The sequence below is a fragment of the Martes martes genome (genome assembly GCF_963455335.1).
Source record: "Martes martes genome assembly, chromosome: 15".
Lineage (NCBI taxonomy): Eukaryota > Metazoa > Chordata > Mammalia > Carnivora > Mustelidae > Martes > Martes martes.
In genome coordinates this window covers 35,964,875-35,978,035 of record NC_137903.1, presented here as the reverse complement: position 1 = coordinate 35,978,035, position 13,161 = coordinate 35,964,875, and the positions used below count along the sequence as shown (strand labels likewise).

General features: G+C 40.7%; 1 protein-coding gene across 1 annotated transcript in view; it reads right to left on the bottom strand.

Annotated features, from left to right (window-relative positions):
- HHAT (hedgehog acyltransferase) overlaps positions 1-12,939 on the bottom strand; it is a 329,885-nt gene extending 316,946 nt beyond the window's left edge. Inside the window, exon 1 of the mRNA XM_080824654.1 lies at positions 12,881-12,939. The gene's annotated coding sequence lies outside the window, so the exon portion shown is untranslated. The remainder of the gene's footprint in view (positions 1-12,880) is intronic.
- Between the last annotated feature and the right edge of the window lie 222 nt (positions 12,940-13,161).

Below are 13,161 nucleotides of genomic sequence, written 5' to 3'. Positions count from 1 at the left end.
TCAGCTCTCACCACCACCCCCCACTCCCACTGCCTTGTACAAGATGGTGTTAGGTAAGCAGGTGTTAATAAACTAGCTCCAAGTAGAAGTGCCAGATGTATCAAATAAAAATACAGTCTGCCCAATTGAAATTGAATTTCAGATGAATAACCAATACTTTTGAGATATTAGTATGGCCCGTGCAATATTTAGGATATACTTATACTTTAAAAAAGTATTAGTTGCTTGACTGAAATTAAAATTAATTGGGCAACCTGTATTTTATCTGGGAACCCTCAGCCTCACAGAGGGAGTGACAGAATAACAACTCAACTCAGGTAGTGGCAGACTTGGGGACAGGAATGAGATAACAGTTCCTACCTTATTTCTAAATGACACTAGTAGACAATAATGTATGTTCACTGTCCTTTACACTTAACCCCTTTCTACACAAACAACAGTCACCTGAAAACGCATACAAAAATAAAGGCAGTTATAGTCATAGGTACATTAGAAACATCAATTAAATAAAAATAGCCAAAATGTAAAGAGAAGCAATAGACTAGGAAAAGTACTTGCAGGCACTATAATGCAAAGTTGTTACTTATTATTATATATGGATTAAATAAGAAAACTTAGAAGCCAGCTGCAGGTGAGTAAGACGCGTAAATAAAGAATCCAATAAAAAAACTGTTGGGATACACAATTAGGAAACATACTGCAGAAAGCTTAAAGAAGTGCAAAGTGGGGGTGCCTGGGTGGCTCAGTGGGTTAAAGCCTCTGCCTTCAGCTCAGGTCATGATCCCATTTCAGGTCCTGGAATCGAGCCCTGCATTGGGCTCCCTGCTCAGCGGGGAGCCTGCTTCCTCCTCCCTCTCTCTCTCTCTCTGCCTCTCTGCCTACTTGTGATCTCTGTCAAATAAATAAATAAAAATCTTTAAAAATATTAATAATAAAATAAAATAATGGATACTATTCATATGTGATATGACAAACTATATCTTTTTAAAACTTGTGTGTGGAAAAATAACGGGAAATGATTGAAAAGGAAATAAAATTAAATTTGGGTGGTGGGACTAGCTTTATTTTTAGTTTTTCCACATTTTTATTAAACACAAATTAACTTTATAATAGAAAATTAATGTGTTACCCCTGAAAAAACAAAAAACGTTTTCTTTCCATAAAGCTAGTTTTAGGAACTCTAGAATCTCACTTTTGCATAATCATATACTTAATGCTGAGACTTTCTAAATATTAAAATCTCCTTAAAACATTTTCCCTAAATATAAACACCTTAACAAACTTTGCATGTTATCTGTTAACCTAGAAACTATCCTTAGCAAATTCTTAGTCCAATGTTGAATTCATCAACTTAATCAGTCACGTAAGTATATGGTAATTAAAGTGACTTAAACATTTCTTAAAATTCAGCAAATCATATGAGGCCTTAGATTTTTCTCCCATCAGATTACATTCTGAAAGAGGACAAATGTAACAGCATAGACCTTTTTTGTAGTAGTAAAATACACATATAACGTTTACCATCTTAACCATTTTTTTTTTTAAGATTTATTTTGTTTTAGAGAGAGAGCACATGAGCTTACACATGCATGTGGGGTCTGGGGGAGGGACATAAAGGGTGAGTGAGAGAGAGCATCTCAGCAGACTCCCCACTGAACTCGGAGCCTGATCTCAAGACCCTGAGATCACAATCAAAGCCAAAACCAAGAGTCAAATGTTAAAACCACTAAGCCACCCAGGCGCCTCCAGTCTTAACCATTTGTAAAGGCACAGTTCAGTCGTGTTAAGTTCATTCACAGTGTCATGAAACTCCAGACTCTTCATCTTGCAACACTGAAATTCTGCACCCATTAAATAATAACTCTCTACTACCCTCAGCCCCTGGCAACCACCATTCTACTTTCTGTCTCTATGTATTTGACTTTTCTAGGTACCTCATATACATGGAATCATACAGCGTTTGTCCTTTTGTGAACAGCTTATTTCACTTTGCACAATGCCCTCAAGGCTTAGCCTTATTAGAGCCTGTGTCAGAATTTCCTTCCTTTTTAGGTTGAATGATATTCCACTGTACATATATATCACATTTTTATCCGTTCATCTGTAGATGGACACTTGGGTTCTTTCTACCTTATGGCTATCATAAATAACGCTTCTATGAACACAGGTATACAAATAACTCTTTTTGGTGACTGTGCTTCCAATTCTTTTAGCTATATACCCAGAAGCAGAATTTCTGGATCATACGGTAATTCTATTTTTAATTTTTCGATGAATCATCGTGCTGTTTTCCATAGCAAGGGCACCATTTTACATTCCCACCAACACAGCACAAGGGTTCCAATTTCCCCACATCTTCACCAGTGCTGTTATTTTGGGTTTTGTGTGTTTTTTTTGACAGCAATCCTCCTAATAGGTGTGAGATAATACCTCACTGTGGTTTTGATTTGCATTTCTCTAATAATTAGTGATGTTGATTATCTTTTCTGTGCTTATTGACCAGTTACCTATCTTCTTTGGAGAAATGTCTATCCAAGTCTCTTGCTCATTTTTTTTTTAAGATTTTGTTTATTTATTTGACAGAGAGAGAGATCACAAGTAGGCATAGAGGCAGGCAGAGAGAGGGGGAAGCAGGCTCCCCGCTGAGCAGAGAGCCCCATGCGGGGCTCGATCCCAGGACCCTGGGATCATGAGCCAAGCCGAGGGCAGAGGCTTTAACCCACTGAGCCACCTAGGCGCCCCCTCTTGCTCATTTTTAAATCAAATTGTTTGTCTTTTTGTTGTTGAACTATAGTTCTTCATATATTCAAGATATTAACCCCTTATCAGATAAATGACTTACAAATATTTTCTCCTTTTCCATGGGTTGCCCCTTTACTCTGTTGATTGTATCCTTTGATGCAAAGAAGTTTTTCGTTTTGATGAAGTCCAAGTTATCTGTTCTTTTTCCTGTGTTTTCCTGTGGCTTTGGTGTCATATCCAAGAAATCATTGCCAAATCTAGTGTGATAAAGTTTTCTCTTATGCTTGTCCTAAGAGTTTTGTAGTTTTAGTCCTTAAGTTTAGTTGTAAGTCGATTTTGAGTTAATCTTTGTATATGACATAAGGTAAGGGCCCAAATTTATTCCTTTTCTCAACACCATTTGTTGAAAAGCCTACACATCTTTCAAAGGCCAGAGTTTAGAGTGGGGGTGTTGTCTGGGTTGAAACACCAGGAGAAAAGTTGGGGTTATTTAGAAGAAGGGAGAAAAGAGGGGAGGATTCTCCCCACCCTTCAATGCTTCACACAGGCAGAACTGTCCAGCTTTCAAAGATCTGTACCTGTCTTAGAAAAGAAGTATAAGGGTTCTGGGGTGTCCTGACTTGAACCTGGAGCAGTTAGGCCTGGGACAAGAAAGTCAGAGCTGCCTTCCCTTGGAAGCCTTCTCTGAAGCCAGAGAATATCCTCCAGGAGTTAAGAAGAAAAGCGTGGCTAAAGCACATTGACCAAAATTACTGATGATTGAGGTTTAAAAAAGAAAACTAATTTGTGCCTTGGTATTATATTTCTTTAAGAACAAATATATCAAAACTAGTATGTAAAGGTGGGTAAGTAATGGTCAGTCACTCTTTATGACATTATTTTAACCCCAAATTATTAATCAGGTACCTGCACTGGGCATGTTTTCTCTCTGGTCCTCTTAAGTTCAAGGGGCCTGAGCATCTCAACAGGGCTTTCTGTCTAGAAAGATGGCCCTGAGCACCTGGCAGCCACTCTCCCCACTGTGGGGCTGGTGCTTAGGAAGGATTAACCAGACCAGCTCTTCTTTATACATTCGATGATGACTTAGCTATAGCAATAATAACCATTGAACGGAGACACAAATAGCTGTTAAGACTTAACTGATGAAGTCTTCAAGATAAAGGACAGAATTTCTACTCATGAAGTTTCAGGCACAGGCAATAATGTAGAGTGCTTCAGAAGCATTAAGGGCCTTCCTAACCCTCACCACTGGGCACAGGCTCTCATCTGTTCCACCTACAAGGATGTTGGTGCTGGTTCACGGTGATCCTCAGTAATCAACACTGAACTCGCATTTATATGTCCAACATCTACTTGATGCATAGCACAAAACCAAATATTAGGAGATATATTTTTTTTAATTAAAAAAAAAAAAAGACTTGTCTTGCAGGAAGTTGCAGCCTAGCTGAGGATTCACCAAGTACATACAAAACAACTAGCAAATAATAAGCACATTTGAAAGCATACAGTTCAAACTACCCATATATACTCAAGAATGCAGTCATATTAGTAGGCTAAACAAGGCAGACACAGTTCAATGTCACCTTCTCCAAGAAGACTTCCCTGATCACCTTGGGAAAATTAACCCCTGCCCAGACACTTTCCATTTCATCGCGTTATTTTTTTTATGTTTTTCTATAACACTACAACTCTCTGAACTTCTCGTTTTTTTTTAACATATTTATTATCTAAGTCAGCATTATTCAGACTACTTGCAACACATAATATATTAGTAGATTGTAAACTATAGCTAATGGGTTACACCAGACTTAATTTTTTTTTAAACAAAATGTAACAGAGTAGAGGAGAATAGAGAATAGAATATGATAGGACAGAATAGAAAATAGGAGAGAGGGTGCCTGTTTGGCTCAAGTCAGTTAAGCATCTGCCTTCTGCTCAGGTCATGATCCCAGGATCCTGGAATCAAGCCCCATGTCAGGCTCCCTGCTCAGTGGGAGCTCCCTGCTCCATCTCCTGCTGCTCCTCCCCCCACTTGTGCACTCCCTCTCTCCCCTCTCAAATAAATAAATAAAATCTTTTTTTTTTTTTATAAAAAAAAAAAAAAAAAAAAAGAAGGGGCACCTGGGTGGCTCAGTGGGTTAAAGCCTCTGCCTTCGGGTCAGGTCATGGTCCCGGGGTCCGGGGATCGAGCCCCGCATCACGCTCTCTGTTTGGCAGGGAGCCTGCTTCCCCCCCTCCCCTGCCTGCCTCTCTGTCTACTTGTGATCTCTGTCAAGTAAATAAATAAAATCTTTAAAAGAAAAAAAATTTTTTAAGAAAATAGGAAAACATACCACTGGATTTTTATTAAGAATTGTGAACTTTGGGGCACCTGGGTGGCTCAGTCTAGCTAAGCAAAGCTAAGCCTTTGGCTCAGGTCATGGTCCCAGAATCCTGGGACCATGCCCCACATCAGGCTCCCTGATCCATAAGAAGCTTGCTTCTCCCTCTCGCACTCCCCCTGCTTGTGTTCCCTCTCTTGCTGTGTCTCTCTCTGTCAAATAAATAAATAAAACTCTAAAAAAAAAAAAAAAAGTAAAACTCATTAAAAAAAAAAAGAATTGTGAACTTTGTCAGAAATACTGCATCCAATTAGGGAAGAGAACTGAGAAAGATAATGGAAGGCTATGACAAATATTAGCTGACTAATACGATAAAATTCTATCTTCTAAAAAACTCTCATTTGATTTTCTGGTATACGATGTGAAGTTGACTGTTACCGTTACAGGACAACTAACAGAGTTTCTATTTTACAGTAATATTAATCACTTCATTGTAAAGCATTTTCTTCTGTAAAGACATTGACAAGTAAGATATGTTTCAGGTTTGTATTAAATGTACATTTCATGAAATTAGCATGAATTCTCCTTTCAGGCGACTTCTTACTGTTAGAAAAGGATGATGAAATGAAAATTAGAGGGATGCCTAAGTTCGACCTCCAGATATTTAGAACTATAAATAGCAACAATGGTGAGAAAATGGTAAGGTTCAGCTTCACTGGAGGAGCATGCTAAAAAGAGGATGCAAGACGTTATAAAGAAGAATATTTGAAATGTTTTTTTTTCCGGGGTATCTGCATGGTGTCAATTAGGGGTCTGACCCTTGATCTCAGAACAGGTCTTTATCTCAGGGTTTTCAGTTTTAAGAAGGAGTCTCACCTTGGGCTCCACACTGGACATAGAGCCTACTTAAAAAATAATAATAATAAAAAATAAAATGTTTTTCATTGTGTAAAATCTCACAAAAGTGACAAATACCAATATTTGTCATTTTGTCATTTATTTTGTAATGATACCTTTAAAATCAGTCAGACACTGGGAAACACAGCACAATGGACTTGTCAACAAGCCCCTCAAACATTTTGGACAAAAAATTACTGGCACAATTTCTCAGTAGTTCTACAGACTGCTAATGAGATTTAGTTGCATATTGCTCAGCAAAAGAGGGAATGGCTCATCCAGATGTTGAAAAATTACTCATCTACTATGACTAGATTTGATATCTATGATTTTTAATGCTAAACTAGCGAGTAAAATATACAACTCTTTGGTAGAATACTATTTCTAGTTAAATCTGTGCTACTGCAGAAACTTCTAAAGCCGTGCTTCCCATGTGGTTAAAATCCAGTATAGAACTTGTGATCCATCCCGGAAAGAGTATGGATGAATTCTGTGAATTATTCAACTTTTCTAGTTTTTGCAAGATGACAAGGGGCATGTGTGTGCGCACGCGCGCGCGCGTGTGTGTGTGTTTAAATTTAACCTCACACACACTGGATCAGCTATATTTACAAAACTGGAAAAATGCCTCATAGATATCAAGGAATGATGAGTGACAGAGCCAGCAGATATGGCTAGAAAGCATAACAAAGCTATTAAAATACTGTTAGAAGCTACTAAAAACACTTGTGCTTAGAAATCAGCATCAATAGGAATTCAACTTAGCATCTCTAGAAATAATTCTGCTGAATTTCATGGAAGTGTTAGAAAAAAAACATGGTGAAATTTGTTAAATTCATTAAAGAAAACTCATTGAACAGAATATTGATGTGTTTTGTTTCATTTGGTGCAAATCAGACAGTCATGCTGAAGCTTATTGAAGCCCATTGATTGTCCTAAGGGGACCTAAAGGGAAGTATTAAGCAGAGTGAATAAACTCAGAAATGACAATAACATTTTTCTTGTTGAAAAGCAATCTCATTTGGCAAACAATCTCATTTTCGAAGATGATGTTTGGGATTTTAAATTGGTATATTTGACTGATGATACTGATATTTTTAATGAACTTATATTTATAACTACAGGGAGAAAACAATGTAATTCAGCAAGTCAAACGCCCAGGATTCCAAAAGACATTTTGTTACAGCAAGAAAGACTTAAAAGCAATCACCCTAGCTCCTATTTGTTCCCAATAGTGTTGCGACACATTGAAGAAGAAATTACTAGTAAGGACAGGGACTGAAATAAAGTTAGGGATATTGTTATATTTGGCTCCTCAGTTGTAAATTTGCAATCATTATTTTCCAGAAGAGAAATTACAAAATTATGAAAAATTTTTCCAATGAAAGAATCATTTTCTTTTTGAAACTCTGAATCAATAATTCACCCAAACTTGGAGCCCTAAAAAGACAAATGAATCATTGCTGCTGAGTTCTTCATTTGCACTAAAGGATGATCACAAGACATTAAATGTATATTATTTTAAAGTAAGATTAAAGAAGAATTTCCATTGAAAGGTAACAAGAATGCATTGCTATTATCACCACTGGCAATCAACTAACTATTTGTATGATCAAGGATGTTCAACCTTTAAAATTGACTAAAATGACAGAAAGAGGCTCATGAGTTTATGCACAAAGTATTTGTCCTTGTGTGTTCTGGACTCCATTGCATGAAATAAATCTTGCCTAACTCTTGATTTGCATTACTTACTTGGGAATTTTTTTCTATGTTGCATTCAAGTATTGATAACAATAATTTATGTTTTTAGCTTTTTTTATGTAAGAAGAGTAAGTGCTGTTCTATAATACTTATGATTCTGTTGTGTAGGGCAGGGCAGGGGGAGAAAGCACGTACTTGAGTGCTGTGCAAAAAGTATTTCTTACTGGGAGGTGTGATTTTTAAAAGAAGGTTGAAAAGTGCCCATCAGTGTCTGCCCTCCCCTGAAGACAGCCCCCTCTAGAATGTAAACTCCGCAAGAGCAAGAGTTTTTGTTAGGGGTTTCAAAGGGATAGGGGCAGAGAGAGAGGGAAAATCTTAACAGAGAGAGGGAAAATCTTAAACAGGTTCCATGCCCAGCGAGGAGCCCAATGAAGGGCTTGATCTCACAACCCTGAGATCTTGACCTGAGCCGAAATCAAGAGTTGGATGCTTAACCAACTGAGCCACCCAGGTGCCCAGAAGGGCAAGAGTTTGATCTGTCTTGTTCACCACTAGTAGTATGTGGAGTAGTGCCTACAGGGGAGCCTGGGTGGCTCAGTTGGCTACATATCTGACTCTTGGTTTCGGCTCAGGTCATGATTTCATGGTCCTGAGATGGAGCCCCATACTGAACTCCTCACTCATTGGGGGTCTGCTTCCCTCCTCCTTCTCTCTCTCCCTCTGCCCTACCCCTTGTTCTCTCGCTCTCTCTAAAATAAATACATACATCTTTTAAAAAAAGAAAAAGAATAGCACCCATGTATTCAATAAATATTCAACAAATGTATTTACTGAACACACAAACTAACCAAATTAGGAAAAATATTAGTTTGCAATTGTCTTTTGTTTGTAATACCATTTTCTTCCTTTTATAGATGTGTGTTTTAGAAAAAATAAAGAGAAATTACTACAGTCATTTCTATAAAGGGCCTGCAGGTTGCTAAGAACTAGGAAGGATTCCCAGTCCCTTTTAGTTTGGGAAAAAGTTGTGGATAATCTTGAGTTTAAGGGTTTAGGGGGCCCTGGATGGGGAGTGACTAAGCAGCAGAAGGGATCATGTACAAGTCAAAATCACATAAGACCATTACTTTTCAAAAGGCGTAGAAAGCAGCCATGCTTTGACAAGGTGGCTGAGCCCTTTTGGAACTGAAAGATACAGTCTAGTCCTCCTCCCTCATTTTATAGAGAAGGAGTAAATACAAAGAAAGAAATGAACATGAATAACAGTTTTCAAGTGTGCAGGGAGGGAACAGAGTCAAATTTAGATTCATTTTTGTTTCCTTTTTATAAAGTGGGGATAATAATGGTACCAGATCATAGATAAGCTATAATGATTAACTGAAATAATTAATGTGAAATACTAAGCATAGTGCCTGACCCATAATATGCACTGAATCATTATTAGCTATTATTATTAATATTACCAATAGAACACAGGATGTTTGGAAATATTCAATGAGGTTTTATTTCCTTGTGCTTCTTTATACTCATTATTTCCTCTACCACTCTGTCATATTCTGTACACATTGTTCTCAGACTGAGAGTAGATAAAGCTGAGAATAAAAAGTCTGTTGAATGTCTGAATGGATTTATTTTAAACTCATAGTAGAGACAACATCTTGAAAGACAGGACTTTCTTTTATTCCGAAAGCTGTGCATTTTGAGAAGGAGCAAAAATGTGTGTGGAACTGTTTCCTGATTTTTGGTTTGGGGCCCAATGCCCACTCCATGAGCCAAATCCCCCAGGGGAAGCGAACAATAGAAACCCACTATGAGGATGGTGTTTTTCAAATTGCGGGTTGAGACTTACTTTTGGATCATAAAATTGATTTATTGACCGGGTTAAAACTGGCATTAAAAGAGATGAAAGGGAATGGAATAGAAAATACCAAAGTACACTGCGAGGATTCATGCTAAGTATTGTTTCATGAAGCCATTGTTTCACTTGTGCTGTGTGCATGTCCTTTGCCACGATGTGAACTCTGTTTTCTATTGTAGTCACAGTCATTGAAATTTGCACATCACCAGGGATGTCATAGTAGAGGGCACACATGTCTCTCCTCTCAGAATGTCCCAGGGAAGACAACGGCTCCCAGAGAATTACCACATCCAGAATGGTGTGTTGGAAGAGCAGAGCAGCCACAGCCTAGGGTGGCTGTGCAGAGCCATAGGTACCTCGGCAAAATGGGAAAAGGCCAGAAACTTATTGTGACCACCAAGAAGGATGGATAAGAGGCCCTGAACCTTGGTGGTTTGGCAGAAAGTGTTAGCCAAAGTGAACTGAAAGAAATGGAGTCTGGACCATGAGAATAAAGGCAAGGGGGTTTAATGGTGGACATTTGGCACATCAGGACAATGGGACATGCAGGAAGAGTTACCCCTCAGCAGAAGCTGGTGTGGACAGAGGGTCAAGATGGGCTGGACACTGCTTTCCTCCCCAAACCAGAGTGATGCATAAGTTCCACCCTCCAGACACATGTCCTCTGCAGCTGCAGAGACTGAAAGAAAGAAGGGAATCGAGAGAAGAAAATTCCTGAATAGCTACCCAAAAGAGACCATGTTCTAAAACAGAATTGGAAAACAGTATGGAGGCTCCTCAGGAAATTAAAAATAGAACTACCCTTCCACTCAGCAATTGCACTACTAGGTATTTACCCAAAGAATACAGAACTACTAATTCAAAAGGATACATGTACCTCCATGTTTATAGCAGCATTATCTACCATAGCCAAATTATGGAAACAGCCCAAATGTCCATCGACTGACAAATGAATAAAGATTTGGTATATATATATGCAATGGAATATTACTTAGCCATAAAAAAGAATGACATCTTGCCATTTGTAACAACATAGATTGAACAAGAGAGTATTAGGCTAAGCAAAATAAGTCCACCAGAGTAAAACAAATACCATATGATTTCACTCATATGGGGAACTTAAGAAACAAAACAAATAATCATAGGGAAAAAAGAGAGAGGCAAGCCAAGAAACAGGCTCTTATTTATTTATTTTAAAGATTTCATTTATTCATTTGACAGAGAGAAAAAAAATAAGCAGGGGAACGGGTAGAGGGAGAAGCAGGCCTCAATCCCAGAACCCCAGGATCATGACCTGAGCCAAGGCAGACACTTAACTGACTGAGTCACCCAGGGGCCCTAAGAAATGGACTCTTACGGGTGCCCGGGTGGCTCAGTCATTAGGCGTCTGCCTTTGGCTCAGGTCATGATCCCAGGGTCCTGGAATTGAGCCCCACATCCAGCTTCCTGCTTGGCACGAAGCCTGCTTCTCCCTCTCCCACTCCCCCTACTTGTGTTCCTCTCTCGCTGTGTTTCTCTCTATCAAATAAATAAATAAAAATCTTTAAAAACAAAACAGAAAAAAAGAAATGGACTCTTAACCATAGAGAACAAATACATAGCTACAAGAAGGAAGGTGGGTGGAGGGCATGGTGAAATAGGTGTTGGGGATTAAGGAGGGCAGTTGTTGTGATGAGCACCAGGTGTTGTATTTAAGTGTTGAGTCACTAAATTGTACAGCTGAAAGTAATATCACAGTGTTCACTAACTGGAATTTAAGTAAAAACTTAAAAAACATTTTAGGGGTGCCTGGGTGGTTCAGTGGGTTATAAGCCTCTGCCTTCAGCTCGGATCATGATCCCAGGATCCTGGGATCCAGCCCTGCATCCGGCTTTCTGCTCAATGGGAAGCCTGCTTCCTCTTCTCTCTCTGCCTGCCTCTCTGCCTGCTTGTGATCTCTGTCTGTCAAATAAATAAATAAAATCTTAAAAAAAATTTAAAAATCACATATTTTTATTATGTGATGTTATTCTTACGATAATATAAAGGACTAAGCAATATACAACTATGTAGAAAACAGACCTGCCCAGAGAACCAGAAAACAAAGCTTATTTTTTAATTATTAACCCCCGCAGGTAGTGTTGTATATGGATCAAACAAAAACAAAAACAGAAGTGGCTGAGATTGGGACGTCTGCGCGGCTCAGCCCGTTAACCGTCTGCCTTGGGTTCAAGTCACGATCCCAGAGCCCTGGCCAGAGTCCCGTCCCGCATCTGGCAATGGGAGTGCGCGCAGACAAGCACGGATGGCAGGCTTGAGGACAATTTCTGTTTAAGGGGAGAAACCTAAGGCCTGCTTTATTTATTTATTCATTTGACAGAGAGATCACAAGTAGGCAGAGAGAGAGAGAGAGAGAAGGAAGCAGGCTCCCCGCTGAGCAGAGAGCCCGATGCGGGCCTGGGATCATGACCTGAGTCAAAGGCAGAGGCTTTACCCACTGAGCCACCCGGGCGCCCGGAAACCTAAGGCAGAATCTGCAGGCACGGGAGAAAAGCTCACACAGAGCTGTTCTGGGTAAAGGTAGGAACCAGGGCTAAAGATAATTTCCAATGTGGTGCACGTTGGATACGCTTTTTTTCTTTTCTTTCTTTCTTTTTTTTCTTTTTCTTTTTCTTTCTTTTTTTTTTTTTTGCAGGTGAACACATAAAATTAGCAAAGGAAAGGCGATGTCACGCAATGGCACTGCCATTTCAGCACCTGCAAGCCGTGTATAAAACTGGAAGGAGGTGTTGGTAATGGTGTCCGGTCAGGGCCGATCCTTTACTTCTGTCTCCCAGGGCCACCTCCTCCCTGGGGTTTGGAACTCAGAGATCGCTGAGGACCGGGGATCTGCGGGGAGGTTCCAGAGTGCCTCCTCCTGGGAGCCTCGTTGGACGCTGTGGTCCCAACCCCTCCTCGCGCAAACCCCACTGCCCAGGGGCTGCTGGCTTCCGCTGGCCCCCTTCTCTGGTCACCATTCTGCCGTTCCTTTTCTGTGTCCTCCACCAGGAGTTTCTCCACCCAAGGGACAATTCTGCCAAGGACTCCAGTGAAGAGTTCAAAACGGAGGCGAGGGACCTCTGCTAAATAAAGCTCTCAAAGGCTGGCTTCCCTCGGGAGACAAGGGCAGTGTGTCTCGCCCTGGCGCTCGTCCACTCTCCCCACCCCCAACCCTCTGGTCCAAGGCGGCTCAGAGGAGGCGGCCATGACATCACTTCCTTCGTCTTTAACAGGGCCACCCGGCCTCACGCCGGCAGCCTTCGGCCACCCGGCCCAGCGGAAGTGGGGCAGCGACAGGGCTGAGCCCGCCCTCGCGCTCACCCTCCCTTCTCGCCCGGCTCACCTTCCACCGCGGGTCGCAGGCGTCTTCAGGAAGGGGCGGTCTTCAGAGCGGCGGCTGCCTGCAGTTTCCCTCAGCTCTTCTAGAAGCGACGAGGGACTGCAGTGACGAAGAGAGTCCACTAGGTGGCCTCACAAGACCTTGTTTGTTTAGTGTAGGTGCCCAGCTGGTGGCGAGAGACCATCCCCCCCCCGCCCCCCGCCCCAGCCAGCCACTCTGGTGGGGCAGATGTGTGGTGTGTGGTGTGCGGCGTGTGGGGTGTTGTGTGTGTTTAAGGGGTGCTC